Source organism: Triticum urartu, chromosome 2 (assembly GCF_003073215.2).
Source record: "Triticum urartu cultivar G1812 chromosome 2, Tu2.1, whole genome shotgun sequence".
NCBI lineage: Eukaryota > Viridiplantae > Streptophyta > Magnoliopsida > Poales > Poaceae > Triticum > Triticum urartu.
Genome location: NC_053023.1, coordinates 706,303,167 through 706,324,247, shown reverse-complemented (window position 1 = coordinate 706,324,247; position 21,081 = coordinate 706,303,167).

Below are 21,081 nucleotides of genomic sequence, written 5' to 3'. Positions count from 1 at the left end.
CCTTCTCCTCGAGTTTCCTCTTGGCATGGCCGAGCTCGTTCTCGGACCGCGCGAGGTTCTGCTTCAGCGTATCCACCTCCGTAGTCAGTGCGGCAGAGGCCAGCAGCGAAGCCTGCATACGCATATTGACTTGATTATGTTAGACTCCTGTGATTATTAGATCCTCTATTCGGCTTTTTTTTTCGAACGCCGAACAGAGCATCAGGGGCTACTGTCTATGCGGTAATATTTTTACATATTCTTTACCTACCTCAAAGCCTGTTAGAAGGCTGGCACAGGCTTCAGTCAGTCCGCGCACTCATAATAGTGCGGTGCTCCTCGTCGATGGAGGCGCCGTTAAGCATCTCCAGCAAATTGTCCGGTGCCTCCGGTTGGACGGAGGTCACCGGCTCGGTAGGCTCGCTCCTCTTGGAAGGAGGCCGCCTACTGGAGTCCGGAACCATTGAAGGTTCCGGCGCGGTGTCCGGCTCAAGGCCAGACTCGGAGACCTTGGGGGTTTTATCCCCTTTGCGCCTGGAGTCCGGGAGGTCGCCTTGCGGCGCCTCCAGGACCACCTCCTCCTGGCTTGGAACCTGTTGGGACAGCACCTCGGCGTCGTCCGTAGGGTGGGGGGAGGTAGCCATCGGAAGGGAATTCACATCCGACGAATCCAGGGAACCGCTCGACGACACGTCGAGCCGGTCTTTGGGTGGACTGCATAAACATGTTCGACATAAGGAAGAGCTGTGCAATGGAAGAATACTATGAATCACTCTGGTATCCGGACACTTACGATCTTGCCAGGGGCTTTTCCCTGTGCGGCCACTCCTCTTCGCCGTCATCGGCGTTGGTGGAGCCGTCCGGAGGAAGGGTTTTCCCCTTCTTGGACCCTTCGGCCTCCCCAGTTGGGGCGGCCTTCCTTTTCTTCTCTCCCCCCGCTGGAGGGGGAGAGGTCGCTTCTTCCTCCTCGTCGTCTTCACGGGAGGAGTGCATCTTGGAGTCGTCGGATGATGAATCTGACACCCCAGGCGCCGGGCACTCTTCCGAGTCCGCGTGGCCTTCTTCTTGGCCTTCTTCTCCGGCACCACATAGGGTGCCGGAACCAGCAGCTTCGCCAAGCGAGTGTCCGCTGGGCCTTCGGGCAAAGGAGCCGGACAGTTGATCTATCCGGACGTCTCCTGCCAATCCTGTCAAAGGTAAGGGAACTTAGATCCCGCATGGAGTCAAACTATGAAAAACTAATACCCTGTAAAAGGTGAAAACAGCTTACCGCACGAGCGTGACATTGCGTGCTGAATCCGCGATCCTCGGTAGTGGATGTGGGGGCCTCGGCGCCCTTGAAAAGCACATTCCAGGCATCTTCGTACGTTGTGTCGAAGAGCCTGCTCAGAGTTCGGTGTCGCGCCGGGTCGAACTCCCACTGGTTGAAAGCCTGTTGTTGACACGGGAGGATCCGACGGGAGGATCCAGGGACTACGTTGACAAGTTTGAGATTCCTGTCCACCAGGGTTTGGACGCATGTTTGGAGTCCGATCAGCTCTCCTTTTTACCCCACGACAGGCCCGTCTCTTTCCAGGAGGTGAGCCGTGTAGGGGGTCTGGATCGGAACTCGGGGGCTGCGACCCATTCAGGGTCGCGCGGCTCGGTGATGTAAAACCACCCCGATTGCCACCCCTTTAGGGACTCCACGAAGGAGCCCTCGGGCCATAGGACGTTGGGCATCTTGCCCACCATGGCGCCTCTGTACTCCGCCTGAGTGCCGCGCACCACCTTCGGCTTGACATTGAAAGTCTTGAGCCATAGGCCGAAATGGGGGCGGATGCAGAAGAAAGCCTCGCACACGATGATAAACGCCGAGATATTGAGGACAAAGTTCGGGGCTAGATCGTGGAAATCCAGGCCATAGTAAAACATGAGCCCCCAGACAAATGGGTGGAGAGGGAAGCCCAGTCCGCGGAGGAAATGGGGGAGGAACACCACCCTCTCATGGGGCCTGGGGGTGGGGATGAGCTGCCCCTCTTCGGGAAGCCGGTGCGCATTGTCGTTAGACAAGTATCTGGCCTTCCTCAGTTTTTTGATGTGCCCCTCCGTGATGGAGGAGACCATCCACTTGCCTCCCGCTCCGGACATGGCTGGAGAAGGTTGAGGTGGGGTGTGTGGACTTGGGCGCTGGAGCTCGAGTGCGCGGAAATGGATAGGCAAAGGAGGAAGAAGGCGTGGATGAAAAGGTGGATCCTTATCCCCTTATATGGGCGGACGCGACTATGCGCCCCCACCAGCCTGGTAAAACTCGCTTATCTCCCAAGCGCCGTAGTCAATGGCGCGGTTGGGTTACCCACACCCGTATTGATGAGAATCCCGGAATAAGGGGACACGATCTCTGCTTTAACAAGACGTGCCAAGGAAACTGCCTCGCTAAACGTGCTGAGGTGGGACAATAAAACGATTTGAATAAAGACTTGGCCGTGGTGTGATGTCACGCTACGGAATACGTCAGCAGATTAGATTTGTGTAAATATTATTCTCTCTATGGCAATATGTGGAAACTTATTTTGCAGAGCCTGACACTACCTTTGTGTTCAAAATCTTCTATGAAGTACTTGGAGGAGGAACCCGCCTTGCAATGCCGAAGACAATCTGCGCGCCGGACTTGTCGTCATTGAAGCCTGGTTTAGGGGCTACTGAGGGAGTCCTGGATTAGGGGGTGTCCGGATGGCCGGACTATACCTTCGGCCGGACTCCTGGACTATGAAGATACAAGATTGAAGACTTCGTCCTGTGTCTGGAAGGGACTTTCCTTGGCGTGGAAGGCAAGCTTGGCGATACTGATATGTAGATCTCCTACCATTGTAACCGACTTTGTGTAACCCTAGCCCTCTCCAGTGTCTATATAAACCGGAGAGTTTTAGTCCGTAGGACGAACAACAATCATACCATAGGCTAGCTTCTAGGGTTTAGCCTCTCTGATCTCGTGGTAGATCTACTCTTGTACTACCCATATCATCAATATTAATCAAGCAGGACATAGGGTTTTACCTCCATCAAGAGGGCCCGAACCTGGGTAAAACATCGTGTCCCCTGCCTCCTGTTACCATCCGACCTAGACGCACAGTTCGGGACCCCCTACCCGAGATCCGCCGGTTTTGACACCGACAATGGTGGCTGAGCCACAACTGCTATGTCAGCTATATGATCATGCAAAGGAATATGATAATGAATGCTCAAGTCATCAAACGGAAGCGGTGGAAGTTGCATGACAATATATCTCGGAATGGCCATGGAAAAGCCATAATAGGTAGGTATGGTGGCTGTTTTGAGCAAGATATAATAAGGCTTATGTGTGATAGAGCATATCATATCACGAGGTTTGGATGCACCCGCGAAGTTTGCACCACGTCTCGATGTGAGAAAGGGCAATGCACGGTACCGTAGAGGCTAGCAAATTGCGGAAAGGTAAGAGTGCGTATAATCCATGGACTCACATTAGTCATAAAGAAATCATATACTTATTGCAAAAGTTTATTAGCCCTCAAAGAAAAGTACTACTACGCATGCCCCTAGGGGGATAGATTGGTAGGAAAAGACCATCGCTCGTCCCCGACTGCCACTCATAAGGAAGACAATCAATAATAAATCATGTTCCAACATCATAGCATAACGAGAGACTATACGTGCATGCTTCGGGAATCACAAACCTTAACACCAATATTCTTACTAACCACAACCGTTTACGAGTACCTCCCACATATTCCATCTCCATATCGCAAAACTATTGCAAGGAATCAAACATATCATATTCAGTGATCCATAAGTTTTATGTAGGATTTTATGACTAACCATGCAATTGACCAATTCCTTTTGACTCTCTAAATAGATCTAAGTGAAGCATGAGATTTTAATTATTTCTACAAAAGACCATGCTCTAACAAATATAAGTGAAGCAAAAGAGCATTCTTCAAACAACGGTTTTTCTATGTGAAGATAAACAGGCAATCCAAACTTCAAATGATCTAAGTGAAGCACATGAAGCATTCTATAAAGCCACACTCAAAAGATATAAGTGAAGTGCAATGAGCATTCTATAAATCAACCATGGACTATCTCATACCAGCATGGTGCATAAAAGAAAATGGAAACTAAAGCAAAAGACACGCCAAGGTTTAATTTGCACATATCACATGAACGAAACGAAACCGAAAACATACCGATATTTGTTGAAGAAAGATGGGATGCCTTCCGGGGCATCCCCAAGCTTAGACGCTTGAGTCTCCTTGAATATTTACTTGGGGGTGCCTTGGGCATCCCCAAGCTTGAGCTCTTGCCTCTCCTCCTTCTCCTCGCATCGAGACCTCCTCGATCTTTGATCACTTCATCCACACAAAACTCAACAGAAAACCCGGTAAGATCCGTTAGTATAATAAAGCAAATCACTACTCTAAGTACTGTTGCAAACCAATTCATATTTTGTTTTTGCATTTTAGCTTATGTAATATAACTTTTCCATGGCTTAATCCACTGATGGAAATCGATAGTTTCATCAAAACAAGCAAACAATGCATCAAAAACAGAATCTGCCTTAAACAGGACAGTCTGTAGTAATCTGAACATTAACCATACTTCTGGTACTCCAAAAATTATGAAAAAATAGGAAAAATAAACAATTTGTATAGAAATACAGTGCAAAAAGTTCCAGAACCGTTTGACGTTCCAGTAAAAAAATGTAAAATCGCGCACTACAGCCAAAGTTTTTGTTTTGCACCACACAAACCAACAAGCAATCTAATCATCCTAAAGGCAAATCTTGGCACATTATTTTTATAATACAATGGAATTATACAAGGGGTAATTATTTTTGTTGAAAAGTTTCTGTAATTAAGATTCACAAAGTTTCCATGGGCATGAACAAAGTTTTCACTTTTCTTTTTGTGAAGTTTTAAGTTCCCCTCTATATTTTTTTTGTTTTCAAGCTATATAAAAGCACTCAACAGAAATAAATGACTCTCTAAAACTTCTGGGTTGTCTCCCTGGCAGCGCTTTCTTTAAAGCCATTAAGCTAGGCATAAAGTGCTCAAGTAATGAACCCACCCAGATCCCATGGTATATCAAAGCCAATTTTAATTAACAATGATTTGGCATTTAGTAGTGAGCACAAAGCAACATATATCAAGCAATGATGAAGTCTAACTCTCTTCCTATGCATCGGCATGTCAGACAAGGACAATTCATGCACATCAAGCAAAGGCCAATACATAGCATAAGCAGTTTCTTGCAATTTTATCGTGTTGGAAACATAGAGAGGTGGAGATATAGTTCCTCTCTCATAATAATTGCAAGTAGGAGCAGCAAGCACATGCATATTATATTCATCAAAATCATCATGTGCAATGGTAAAAGGAAAGCCATCAATATAATCCTTAACAAGAGCAAACTTCTCCGATATAGTGTAGTTCGGAGAATTCAAAAAGATAATAGGACTATCATGTGTGGGTGCAATAGCAACAATTTCATGTTTAACATAAGGAACAATAGCAAGTTCATCTCCATAAGCATCATTCATATTGGCATCTTGGCCACAAGCATAGCAAGCATCAAGTTCATCAAAAAGGGATATTTCAAAAGAATCAACGGGATCATAACAATTATCATAGCATTCATCCTTTGGTAAGAACGAAGGAACATTAAACAATGTATGAGTTGGAGGGTTACTCTCATTAGAAGGCAGGCATGGGTGATCAATCCGGTCTTCCTTCGCTTGTTCTTCGCTCTCCTTATCATCTTTTTCATCCAATGAGCTCACAGTTTCATCAATTCCTTCTTCCATAGACTCCTGCAAAATATTAGTCTCTTCTTGCACAGCAGAGACTTTCTCAATAAATGCATCAATATCGGAATTTTATTTATAATTATCATAGCAATATTTAAGGATAGCAAAAAATTTAGGTCTATAAACTGAATCATCAAAATTTCAAACTTTTCAAACAAAGATTCAATTGCATAAGCACCCTTAAAAGCAACAAATTCTTCTATTTGTTCCACATCATAGTAATCATAAATACCTCTAGCATAAGAAGCCAAGGTTTCATTATCATTAAATTCACATGAAAAAGGGAAGATGTGGAGCATTCATCCTAGAGCAACAAGTATAATCATATCTCTGGCATAAATCCCAATAATACCAATGCAACATATGAATTTGATCCCATAAAAGTTTTCCCTTTTGAGTCAAGCGATAATTCCTAAAGTATTCGCGTTGATCCAACGTTACTCCCATTATCAATTGAATGGGTTTTTTGATAACCCACAAGTATAGGGGATCGCAACAGTTTTCGAGGGTAGAGTATTCAATCCAAATTTATAGATTCGACACAAGGGGAGCCAAAGAATATTTGAAGGTATTAGCAGCTAAGTTGTCAATTCAACCACACCTGGAGATTAATTATCTGCGGCAAAGGGATCAGTAGCAAAGTAGTTTGATAGTTTTGATAGTAGTGATAGTAGCAATAGTAACAGTAACAGTGATAGCATTAATTTTGTAGCAAGTGTAATAGTGATGATAGCAGTAATAACTTAGTAGAAACAATATGGAAAAGTTTGTAGGCATTGGGTCGGTGACTTGTTGGATGATATTCATCATGAGACAGTTATAACCACTACAAAAAATACACTTCCGTGATGATACGTGTTTGTCACAGTAGGTCGCATTTTTTGTCATGCATGTGCATCCATGACAATTTTATGACAGAATCAAGATAGTCATACATGTGTTGTCGTAGAAGTGTTCCATGACATTACCAAAATTATCATCACGGAAGTGTCCACTTCCATGACGATAAATCGCGCGTCACAGAAGTGCTTTCGTCAAGGGTGACCGACATGTGGCATCCACCATAACGGAACGTCGTTAAGCTATCGGGTCCGGTTTTGGATCTGATAACCCACTAACAGCCCCGACCAATGGGGCTTTTCCACATGTAAAATCATCATTGGCTGGAGGAAACACGTGTCGGCTCACCGTTGGGACAGATGTCATCCACTCATTGGACAGAAGGCGCCTATGATACGTCAACACGTGGCATGGCCCAATAGAGGCCCATTCGTGTGAAAAGGCCGGCCCGTTTGACTTGGTCAAAAGGTGGCGAGCCGGCCCATGAAAAGCCTGTTAACGGCCTATTCGCATATAGCCCATTTACAGCCCGCTAACCCAGGGCCCATTACGACCTATCCGAATTAGGCTAAGTAGCGTCATCTGGGCCGTCCAATATGATTCCAACCCATTTTAAGTTCCGGCCCATGTATGGCCCATGACGTCTTTCGGCCCAGATGAGGCCCTTTGTAATTCTTGGCCCATTAACGACCTGTGGTGAAACTGGCCCGTAATGAACACTGTATCACTTTATACCCATTAATCCATTGGGCCGTTTGCATCCCATGTTATCTTTCGGCCTTCTCAGGGCCCATTTATTCTTGGGCTCATTTCCAGCATTCGGTTACTTACGGCCCGTTACTACCATTTTCTGCTTGTGGGCCAAATTCAGCCCATGGTTACAGTCGGCCCGTTTGTGGCCCGTTAATACGTTGGGCCGTTTTCATAGCGTCATCAAATACGACCTATTAACGACGGCCCGTTATGGTCGGCCCATGAACGGGCGACTCCAACTCTAGCCCGTTTACGGCCATAATGCGGTCTGTTTTTGGCCCATGTTTGGCCAATCGATCATACGGCCCGTCTAAGGCCCATTGATGATACGACCCGTAGAAGGCCCATTGTTTCTACGGCCCGTAGAAGGTCCATTGTCACTACAGTAAATATGTAGCCCATGGCCTGTTAAAGGCGGGAAACTACTATAGGCTTAGACCTGCTAATGGCCCAAGATGATTATAGGCCCACGTTTTGGCCCATATGAATAATGAGCCGGCCTGAAGACCGACAACACTGAGATCCACTGAACCTTCCTGCCTAAATTATAGCATACCGACCAAAGAATAAAGCTAGACTATACAACAAAGAAATTAAGGCATATTAGGAATCAAAGTTCGCTACCCGGTGATAATAAATCGCAACATGACCGCGGATTACATACACTGGGCATTAAAGGTCGCCACCAGTGCATATAAACGCGCCGACAAAAGAATATACAAAACTGAGAGCACTTCAGAAGGCAATAGACCTGGCAAGCTCGGGCCCCGCAAGCAGCCGAACAAGCTGATGAGACCCCAGTTGTGTCAACAATAGATGCTTCATCCCTAGCTGTATGGCACCATAGTGCGCAAGGCAGTCCCCTGACATCTTAATTACATCTTTGACTTCAAGTCGGAGCTGAGCTGAAGCAAGTCTTTCCGCTTTAGGTTGAGACTGAAGAAGTCGAACTGATTGAGGCAGCGACTGCATAGAGGTTGTCTCACACCTGCTGGTGAGTAGCTTCAACTCACTGTCTTCATCAAGACAGGACCTTGGGGTCATATCGCTGTCCTCAAGATGGTTTGGCTCACTATATTTCCTAAAGTTCTGCCTGGCATAAGAGATACGACTCTGAAAGAGAAACAAGGAGACACGTAACATGTTTCACAATTATATAAGCAAATAAATGGATCTGTTCTGTATAAGGAATATGTTTTTACAACTACAATTTGAAACTGGTAGTTGTTGCAAACATCCAATCATATGTAAACAGCAGTGGAGGAAATGATGCCTTTCCAAATCTATACTAGAACAAAGTTTGAAGGCTTGAGAAGGATGAACTTACATTACATGTTAACACGGGTTGGACAAAGCCCTTCTCCATGTTGATGGAAAGATAATTCAATAAATTCCCCAAAGAAAATTCTTTATAAGCGTTGCCATTATTCTACATTTTGCAAAGAGTAAATATATATCAAATAATATTGGAAGAAACAGAGGATAATGAAGCTCAGGTGCAGACTGATGATACATAATCAAATAGCAATTAATTAAGTACAGCGTTACAAGGCAAAAGGTACTGACAAGAGGAATGCAGACATCAACGTGTGTAGTGGCATTGGCTTTATTCAACATTTTGGTAAGAGTAAATGTAGATATGATAATTTGGAGAAAGTGGAGGGCAGGGCAGATAAGATGCAGAGTAATGCTAGACAATCAACTATTTCGTGATGCATGTATAGTAATACCACCACCGTCCCTTATTAGTTGTCGCTCAAATGGATGTATCTAGCACTATTAAGTTCTAAATACATCCAATTGATCAACAATTAATTCGATACAAAGGGAGTACATGACAACAGGTACTTACATGAGCAATCCAAAACTTCATAACCATTGTGTTAATTCTACATTTATCTAAGAGTAAATATAGATCTTATAATTTCAAGCAAAGGAAGGATAAAGAAGCGAACATTTACAGTGATGCTACATAATCAAACAGCAATGAGTGTAAGTATGCTGACAAAGGGCAAGAGGTACTGACAAGAGCAATGTAGAGCCCAGTACGTGAGATCCTATGATCCTTTGAGCAAGGAGATTCATCTGAAATTAGTTTTCATACAAGAGAGAAGGTAAGGCACATGCAGAAAATTAGGAGTTCAAATTTTGAATTGATATCATAGACAGTACCTGACGCTGGGTTGTCAGCAGTTTTAATAGGGGTTTGGCCACTGGAGTAGGGGTAAAGTCTGTTACAGTTGGGCCTGTGTTTTTTGTGGCTGCTGATGTATCTGATTTAACAGGTATCACTACCTTTTCCAAATACCTAGTTTGTACTCCTTGAGGATCTTCAATCACCCTCTTCCTTTTAGACATCTATTACGAAAGAACAACATTTGACTGGAAGAACATAGTATGACGACACATGGAATAGGTACAGAAAATGGATAGGTATGGCATATACTCATATATGATGCTTAAACTAAGCAGATGGTGCAACAAAGTAGAAGTAATGCAAGAGGTCAGATGCAAAATATGTGCAACCAATACAACCTTGCCAAGTTAGAGCATGCACCTTGATGGGTGAATAAGATAGGCCATCCTCCACCATGAAAAGTTTGTTAGCCAGTGGATCGTTCCACAATATTCCTCTCGTGCACCCATTCTCATATTCATTTTGATAATGTTCAATACCTGACATGCATGAAAACATAAAAACAAGTGAGATTATCTTTGTAATGCAGAAGTGATTTTAATCCAATACTTCCTCCCTGTAAACCCCTTTGTGCTATCTCTGCAATTCTTCTAAGAGGTGCCATGCATGCTGTAATTTGGTGTGTGCATTAATATAATGTGGCCTACTACTCAAAATATGAGAGATCCAGAAGTGATGATACTTTGCAGATGACAGCTTCAACATATAGTAAAGAAGAACAAGTCGACCTGACCTGACAGATTCAAAATATACTAAGGGAGAATAACTCGACCTGACCAGTCGACCGCAAGAGAAGAGGATCATCTTAAAGAAGAGCAGAAGAGCAAGCAGATTGAAGATATTACAAGTCTTTCTATACAATGTCGGTTGGCCACCCATGATGAACCAGAGCGCACAGAGAAATACTATTCCTTCCGGTCTCTCCATATGTGGCTCACATGCATTTTGAAACTAAAGTAGGAACATTAGCTGACCAATTAAACATCTGTCAGTTTTACTAATATCAGCATAATATCAGATTTGAATTTGTACAACTAAGCTTGTTTAGCTCGATGGGTGGAGCAGTGCTATTACGACATGAACCACGTAGGCTGATCGTGGTCATCATAAAATGGGGAAACCGTAAGCATGATGAGTATAGTGTTGACCGTGGCAGTGGGATGGCATATCTGAAGCTGCAAACCGCGAAAAGGGTAGTTAGCAACCGATATTTGCTTTGAAATAACAACTAAGATTTGGTATGAACAAGAAAGTACTGTCAACAAGTGACAAAGAAATGCAATTCTGCGGTCTCTCTATATGTCGCGACATGCATTTGGAAACTCAAGTGGGACCTTTAGCTAACCAATTGAATGTGTCTGTTAACTAATATCAGTATCATATCACAATCATATTTGAACAACTAAGCTTTGGAATTTTGAGTGTTGTGTTGTTTAGCTTGAAGGGTGGAGTAATGCTAGTATGACAGAAAGCACCTACGCAGATCATAGTAGAGTAGATAAAAGGGGAAAACCCTAAGCATCAAGAGTAAAATCAGGAAAGTGGAACTAGCTGGACCAGTGGGTGGCGCACATGCTTTTCGGAACGAATATAGGAATATTAGGTGACCAATTAAACGTTCTCTGTTTTTAGTAATATGAGCATCATATTAGATTCGTATTTCAACATGTAAGCTTTGGAATCATGAGTGGCATGTTGTTTCGCTTGATGTGTTGAGGTCTTGAGGAGCAGTGCTAGCATGACACGAAGCAGGGAAGCACCTACGATGATGGTAGTGAATATAAAGGGGGAAACCATAAGCTTTACGAGTATAGTGACCGTGACATGGCGGATCTGAAGGTGCAAACCAGACAAAGCTACTTCACAACCAATGTTTGCATTCAACTAGCCACTACTATTTGGTACGGACAAGAAAAGTATAGTAAATAATTTAATATCTATTTTCTGGGTGAGATCAATAACTTAAGCATATATGGAAGAGTACCACCTCTCTTGCGACACCGTGTAGGCCCCTGCCGATACGTTGAGGGTGCTGCGGGTGCGATGGTTGTCGGCGGCGGGGAAGAAGACTTTAGATGGCAGACGGCCGGGTTGGGGGATAAATCATGTTGCCGTGGACAGGCGGTCGTAGGAGCGGCAACGGCAAAGTGGACGACGGTGCCGATGAAGCGAGATGACGCGATGAAAGGATCCTGGTCCGGCGCCGTGGATGAGAGATGTCCATCTCTTGTAGTGGACGACGGGGTAGGGGTAGCGGCTCTGACAAGGTGGAGGATCGGGTGGCGGACAGAGGAGGCTGGCCGCAGTGGGGAGGTTGTCGTGGTGCCGACGGTGTATGAATGGGGAAATGGAGGGGGAGGGGGATCTCAAACTTTGGGACACGCTTGTCTGAAATGTGGGAAAGTTACGAACTTATGCCCCGTTTAAAATTTCGGACATCACGTCGGTTGGGGATAGGACAGTAATCTTGCATCTCCCAAATATTTGCCGGTAACGATTTCGGGCGAGGAGAGGGTGTTTTGCCGCCCACGGTTGGCGCCCACGGTGTATGAATGGGGCGGTTGTGTCACGTCTGAGGGAAGTTACACATCTGCCCCTATTTAAAATATTAGCCTACATCGATTTCGGACGAGGAGAGTTTGTTTTGCCGCCCACCGTGGATGAATGGGGAAATGGAGGGAGAGACACATGTCTTTCGGACGAGTTTGAATCAAATGTGTTTTGCCGCCCATGTTTGGTGCCCACCGTGTCTGAATGGGCTCAGAGGCCGTCGTGTCACGTCTGATTGAAGTTACTAGTCTACCCCTATCGACAGCAATGTAAATCCGGTCGATAAGGATGTAAAGTGTCAGGGGTAGACAGTAATTTCCATCTCCCAAACACTTGCTTCGGGCAGCCCACAAATAATAGTGGGTGTTTAGCCGCTTCGTTCAAAACATGGGAGAATTAGCATTCACGTTTGCCCTAGCCCCTGGCAACTAAATCCAAATCCAATTTTTATTCGATTACGAATATCCACAGATAATTCTACGTTTTGTTATTTATTTCTTCAAAACCACAACAAAGATTTATTCCACCTTTATATATGATTATGATTTAGAAATGCCATGATCTTCGAATTCAGTAGGTTGGATACACTTTGAGTCAAACAGTTATTTCATCCAATACAATACGCTCACACGAAAAACAGTTCACCTTATGTCAATCATACAAGTACTAAGGATTACCTCTCCTAAAAAATTTGGATCATTACAGCACATGGACAACATAGGGGGTCTTACAACATAATCCATTCAGAGACATGACACAACATGCAAGTACAATAATCTAATGACAATTTCAACTGCTATCTAAAGAAGAACTGGGATTACCCTGGGCTTCAGATAGCAGAAGCAGCAGGACCTCCTCCATCTTCAAATGCAACATTCTTACTTCCTCCAATTCTTGGGTTGCTTGCACAATGTGTGCAGCTAATTGCATAAGTTCCAGCTTCAAGATCGAGGTTACCTCATTCATGGCAGCCACACCATCTCTTTCTGCCTCTAGTAGAGCCTCAAGAACTATAATATCTGTGCTCAGACTGCTCTCCGGCGGTGTTGCCTCTGAACTGCTACCATCTGGTAACATGGATGGCGCACTGCTTCCACAAATAGATTCCGGGGTTGTACATTGTGTCCTAGTGTGAACAGCATCCCGAAAGGTTTCCGCTGGACATAACTAAGAGATAGTTATCGCATGATCCAGACAGTAAGCTTACATGTTAAACGACATAGGAATTATTGCTGAGCATGGCAAGCTATATTTAAATGGTTCGAAGCAGCATCAGCCGAAAAGAAATAAAATGGTAAGATGAAACTAGGGATGTAAGTGGGAAATAAACGACATCCGCCAGTCCCATCTAGTTAGTTTTTGCTAGCTCCCTAGTTCATTTTCCTCAAAAAACAAAAAATCTTTTGAACTATCATACCACTAGTGGACTTTAATCGGGATTAAACGAGACCCATTTGACATCCCTAGTTGAAAGGGAGTGTACCACAGCTATATTTTAGTTGCCAAGGCATCTAAGCAGTTGAAATAATCTGAGAAAGCACTTAACAGTGTGGCCTCATATAAACTACGAAGACAGTCTTGTGATGAAGTTTAGAGGAAAAGTTAAGGACTCAAATGAACTAGGCATGCATTTCTTTACGATAGTACAGCAGGCACTGCTGACATATTGGCCAACTCAGGTATAGCGTAACAAGTAACAAACAAACATTCGAATCAAGTAATACAGCAAAGCAGACAACTGAACTATTTGTTATTCTGTAGGATTACAGGTTGAGGGCACAAGCCAAGAAAGCAGCCCACACGCATTACATTTCACATGTACTAAAACACACTGGCTTACCATATGTTGCTGTGAAGCCTCGCTGCTGTTGCAATGTTCTTTGAAGATATCGTCAGCATCCTGTGGTTACAAATCTACTTGTTGTAGTTTATTCTGCGCCCTCTATTTAGGTAAAATTAATTTTAATTGCATGCACAGGTTCGAATTGATCATCAATGGTTCATCTATACTAATGAAAGAAGGGTGTGTGCATACACGACAATATATCTGCTTCCCTCTATTTTTATGCTTGTTCGAGGTGCCAGCCCCAAAAGAACAAATATTTTGCTTGATGGGGTTGGCAGCTCCATAATTAATAGAAGCATCAAATTAGTCATGCAACTTGGGAACTTCAAGAACACACAAAAAAGTAATGAATAGAGCCTCGTAGCAGTGATGTAATAGCTAGCATCAGAAAATGCAGGGTAAAATGAACAAAAACCAGCGGAACCACATGCTAGTTTGCTGATGTGTAATTAAGCATAGAGAACATGAAGCAGTCTGATGGAACCAACAGGTGGCATCAGAACAACACCATTATCATAAATATAGCATGCAAGAAGTAAAATAGTAGGCAGTGATATCTAGGAAGTACAGTAAAACTTAGGACAAAACTAAAGAATATTAACTATGTGCACTGGTATGTAATTTAGCACATGTAACATGTTCACTGCCAGAAGTATGGCCCTACAGGTGCAAGCAGAATAACGTGTCTCATGAAAAACTGAATGATGCCCTGAAGAAATTCAAAGGTGCGGTGCTTATGCTAAGAAAGTGAATGTAGGCGCCGGCCGTTGGATAATAGTACCTGATTCTCGGCGGCGTATGGGTATCATTGGCATACTTGATAGCTAAGGATCGTCAATGGTGCTCGTGTTGCGGTTGAGTTTGGGCCGGCTATCACCGTTGCTGAAGTGGCTCCGGTGCTATGGTTGCGGTGCCTATCGACACACAAGAAAGCTCATCTATGGTAAGTGAACAGTTGCACGATAAAGAGAGAAACCGAAGGAGTACAGATCGAAATAACCTGATGAGGCTGCGGCGTCGGTAAAGTAGGGCCGGTGGAGTTGAATATGGCATCCGTGGAGCGGGTCCGGTGCAGTGGACGAAGGCTTCGGCGGGCGCGTTGTATAGTGCTTTTGGTGAGGCGGATCTGTTGCGGCGGACGAGGGCTTGTATGAAGGGCCAGCGAAGGGATGGACGAGGGAGTCATTGAAGGGCCTACACTGTGGTGGACGAGGGCGCCGGTTAAACAGATCCGGTGCGGTGGACCATGATGGCGGTCAAGGAGATCTGGAGCGGTGTACAAGCCAGTCGCTGAAGCGGCTCCAGTGAAGTGGTGAGTTGTCAATTGGGGGTTCCAAGGTGCGGAAGGTAGATCCATCGGGGTGTGAGGTCCACCGCTGCGGCGGAGGACTAGATTCGGCGGCTTGCCGTGGTTGGGGGGAGGGTCGGGGAGGGGAAGGGGAGGGGCTCTAGGGAAGAATGTTGGGGGCAAAGAGGGAAAACCAATGGAGTTACCAAAGCAGCCCTTTCCGTTCATGTGGCAAGGGTAAAACAGGAATATCGCAGGGCTAAACTTTTGAGCGCGAGATATTTCGATGTGAGCAGGAAGTTTGAAAGCTTTTGGCGCCTGAAATTATATTCTGCTCTTGTACGGCCGACTATGATATCATGGCCGAGAATTTGTTTGTTTTGCACGCAAAAAAGTGCAAGTTTTGAAAATCAATGTCTCCTACTCGAAACTTAGATTGTCCATTCAATTCAAATATGGATCATTGAGCTACTACAAGCAAATACCATCATATGGTCCAATTCAAATGAAATTCCAAATGTGTTTATCCTAAATATGATGACAAAAGCAAAAATGTGTATGTGTATGAATAAAGTGGATGATTATAAAGTTTGAACATGCCCGTATGTGTATATCTCTAGGTTTGATATATGAATTTGAAATCACAAAATCCCGGCTTAAAAATGTACCTCCGTTTAAATGAATTACAAAAGCTAATGATGGATTCAAATTCCAAAATTCCAAGCTTAGGTTTGTAATTCTGGTACATCAAAGTATATCACGCATGTTCAAAAGTATCGTTATCTCATAGTCCAAACTGTGAAACAAATTGATCAACCTTGAGTGCACACACTATTGACCATGTATATCTCAATTACGCTAAAGTCCCTCAAATATAGACACCTCACTCTTTATCTGAAGCAACCCCCCCTCGTCGCCCACCCCCCCCCACACACAGAGAAGTCGTTCTCTCCCCCAAACACCAACACACGAGCACATTAACACCCCTCTCTCTTCTAAAGTCCGGACCCCAATATAGGTCTCTATCACTTTATCTCTTGGGCATGCACATATCTCTTCCCCCACTCTCTAGCTAGGTCTCCCGGCATCTCTCTTTCCCAAGCACACGCACTATGTAGAGTGTATCTTTCCCATACACACAAAACGTCACCCCCAAATGTCTATCTCCCTAGTTATGTGGTTCTTGCACACTCACCTCACACACCACCCCCACTGCAAAACAAGCACACTTTGTCTCCTTGTGCACCACTCTCCTCTTTCTATCTCTCCCACATGCGGACCCGCCCCAGCTCCTCCCTGTATAAATATATGTCGTGACTCTTTCCATAGCTCCCTAATGTATCATCATTCTCGATCTCGCACATTGTTCTCTACACCATCTATTCTAGATCTCTCATGAAGTCCCTATCACACACACGATGACTCGCTTCCCTTGCGTCTCCGTACATTGGCCAATTTCAAACAACATCAACATTGTCTCCCTATCTATATGCCATTTATGGACACAAACGCCCCCTCTCTTCCTCTCTCTCTCTCTCTCTCTCCGTCTCTAGCTCTCTCTCTCTCTCTCTCTCTCTCTCGCTCGCTCGCTCTCACACCCCTCTCTCCCACACACAATCGATGTCTCTTCCAAATAGTCTGCTCCCCCCGCCCGCACCCATGCTATCCTGCTACTACATATGTCACACCATTCCCCCTTCCCTTATACTAGGTTTACATCATTAGTGGTCTCTCTACTCCACATACACACACTCCCTCTCACACACAAACGCGCGCACAAACACACACAGACATGCACAAACACCCATTAATCTAGATCCTCATCTCTCCCCATGTCCGCATGTGTATCTCGCACACTCACTCTCTAATTATGTATATGTGTCTCCATGTTACACAACACGAAGTCCCATGTACATGTCTCTCTCTATCCTCCACACACATAGACACAAAGAATCTGTTATCATTGCCTCAGTCTCTAGACATATCACACATGCACACTCTCTCTCTCTCTCTCTCTCTCTCTCTCTCTCTCGCAAACACGCTCAACAAGGGTTTCCCCGTGAATAACTTACCATCTATTCATCAACAGTCGTGGCAGTACAGTGAACACAAGACGTGAAAAAGAATAAATCTACACGTGCTTAGACCACCTAGTATGACTACTAGGACTAGAGCAAGCCAAAAAGCGCGTCGCCGTCACCCCCTCCTTATCAGCGATGGGAAAACCTTTGTTTCACACAGTCGAGAAGTCATTGTGCTAAGGCCTCACATGCTGAGGCGTTGAATAGAATGTAGATGCTAGTTTACGGAAACAAGTATCGATAATACGTTTGTATCTCCATACTTATATTTCTTCTCTTATAAAAAAACCGAGTTGGTGATGATGGTACGCGTGCCATCTTGTAATATAGACCGTCCGATCTATATCCGACTAATGGAAATTAAACTAAAAGATACCCGCACCCCTCTCCACATTTGCAGACAAGGCCTTCCCTTGTTCATCCTTATCTCCAACAACCTCATTGTTGAGCAATTAAGAAAGGAAGCCTCTGGAACAAACTGCCCTGGTGGCCGCTGCCGGCGTCATCAATCCCCATGCCTCCGCTCAGTCCGACCACCAATCACCACCACGCCCCACTCCTCTTCACCTTATCTCCTATTTCTCGAGATATCATTAGTTTTTACACATGGGATTTCTCCCGCATGGGTCAATCACAACGAGTGTTTTTATATAAAAAATGCATCTTGATGTTCCGTGCAATGCACGGATCTTGCTAGTACTCCTACAGAAGACTAAGTTGGTGATGATGGTGTGTCTGCCATCCGTCGTTTGTGACCATTAGATCTACATCTAACGACTGTGAGGTAAGTTGTTGCCTTTTCTCACAAACATCCCACTTGTCTACCAATTTGCAGAAAAACCCATAATTAGTATCTTAAAACCAACCACATCCCTCCCTGACCTCACCAAAACAGCCCAAGGAATATATTCTAATTGAAACATAATATATCTCTAGGGATATATGTATATCAAAATTAGAGTGTTTTGTATCAAGTTTGTGAATAAGTATTATTCTAATTATGATTCGTTGCAACGCACATGAACATTGCTAGTATTTCCAACCATGCAAATTTTTTCCCTAGTATTCCATAGTTTCGAGTTTTCCATCAAGATATTAGTCACTCATGGTTGATATTTACTTTCAATCATGTACACATATGCACTATGTAACTAGCCTTGCTTATTGGGTTCCAAAGCTTAACTTTCACTCCTACTTAAAATATGTAGAGTATTTAACAAAAAACTACCACTTTCAACCAGCCCTAGGAAGAATCTATTGTACAAAAAATAGCAAAAACATACCCAAAATTTCTTAATCCACGCCAAAAACTACTACCTACCGATTAGGTTAGTTTAAACCCATTTATGATAGGGTTGGCCCGCACGTCCCTGCTGACGAGGCAGCTTAAACCAACACATTTTGTTTGACCGTTGACACGAGGGACCCACATCTGACCTTCTATCCTGTTATTCCCCCTCAAATCATTATTTTTCCTGAACATTACTTCAAACAGTACTAATGCGTGTTCATCGGTGGCGCCGGTGATGAGCGAGTTGGCCGCCGCTCCGCCGGACGGGCCGGACGCCGCGCTGGCCTCCGCACGGGTTGGCAGGCTGGACCGAGCATGACTCATGAGCAAGCAAGCCGCCGCGCTGGCCTTCGCTCGAGCCAGATGGTTGGCCTTAGCGCGGCGCGCGCGAGCAAGCCGCCGCGCCGCCATGCTAATCTAGCTAGCAAACCTTGCAGACAAGCAGCTGGACGGAGCTATCTTGGCTAGCTAGCGGCCGCGAGCGCCGGATGGAGTTGGCATCCGGGCTGCCGCAAGATGGGCTCCGCACCGCCCGCGGTTTTGACCTCGCCTTCTACCGGTGGCAGTAGCTGCATCCCGTGGCTGAGGATGACTAGGTGGACGGGCCAGAGGTAGGAGGTCACTCGGGAATTTTTGTACAGACTGACATGTAGGTCCCACAAGTCATAAAGCCCGGTCGAATAGAAGGCGTTGACTTAATGGGCGACATGGGCCCTATTTGGATACTCTAAGTCAGAGGTTAGATTCTAACCCTGAACTAACTCTAACCAAAGTGGTGTTTGGATGGCAGGGTTAGATTGACAACAAATGTATCCAAACAGGGCCATGGGTTGAAACGTGCCTATAACGACACTTTGTAGAGTAGTCGTTTCTTGGTAGGGCTGGTTGGTAAGAGCATGTACAATGGTTGATAAGGTAGTCTTATCTTAAGTCTGCCACATATGCAAGTGGTAGTAGTTTGTTGGCATTATTAATGGTTTCTTGCATTATTAGGGGTTTCTTGTAAGGCTACTCATAGTGGGGAGTATCATATGCTAGTAACATGCGTATGATACTACCTCCATAGTGCATAGTATCATAAACTAGTATCATAGATGATCATATTTATTGCCATGCATGACACAAAGTAGCATAGCATTTAACATGATACGGTATCTACCTATGTTACTCTAACACTCCCTCTCTTCTTTAATTATGTGCCACATAAGCATGTTTGCTAGTCCCAAGTGCATGTTACCACTTATGTTACCCCCACTATGGCCAGCCTAAGGAACAATGTACTACTAGCGACAAAAGGCGATTCTAGGTTGTGTTGTACTCCAACGAGTACTACTACTTGTCGCGGGAGTGTATACCTCGTTTTGTGGGTTCGATCTCGGACGAACGCACGGCAGTCTTTTTTTAAATAGTAACTTCGCTGCGAGCCAATATTTTACACGAGTAGTTTGAGTTTTGAAGTCAAACGGACGTGCGGCACCACAATCTGGATGCACTGGATAGCCTAGCCACGTGAACGGGTTTTTCTTCCCAGCATCTCGTGGCTCGCATGCTCGCCCTAGCCGCACCTCACTTGCAGCTTCCTCATCAGCTAGTAGCATATTTAAACTAGCGCCTCCCAATTAAGCCCGAGGAGCCGGAAAAGCCTGGCGGTGCATTTGGAACTATGCAATATGGCTCTGTACATAAAGTGCTCTACTACTACTATGTAGCTTGTGGCGTTGCACACATGGACTTCACTCCATTATCGGCTCTACTATAAAAGAAATTCCTCTTGACGTGTTTTTTTGAAATGGAGGCAAAAGCTTTGCTTCATCTCATTCATAAAGAAGGAACTACTAACAAAGTTCGACGAGATCCATTACACCTCCACAAATGGAAGCGAAAAGCCTAGTCTCGTTGTATCAAATAACTCAAATGTTCTGCCCCCGCAGTAACCATCGCTGATAAACAGGCTGCTAGTGTGTGCATGAGAGGAGCGGCTGAGTAGGCCAGCTACGTGAGAGGAGCGGAACCGAGAGTACCCACTAGGCCACAACGCAGGTGTACTTTCCCTGCATTGATAGTACAGCAATGGTTCTAGAGAACAGTAGTACCCTCCACTTCCAACTGTAGCTCCTTGGCCCTGAGATTCAAGAGTTCAAAACTGGTGCACTATACTAGAAGTACAGTACATAGCACTAGTAGTACCCTCGCACTACTAGTTGAGAAAGTAGTACTAGTACTGCTACAGTATGAGTACGTACTCCTCCGTCACGTAATGTAAGACATTTTTTGACACTAGTTGGTGTGTACAAAAAATAGCAAAAACATACCCAAAATTTCTTAATCCACGCCAAAAACTACTAGCTAGTGCCAAAAATTTCTTACTAGTGCTATTATTTAGAGTATAATGCAATCCCATAACGTCCCATAATGCTAGTACTAGTAGTAAA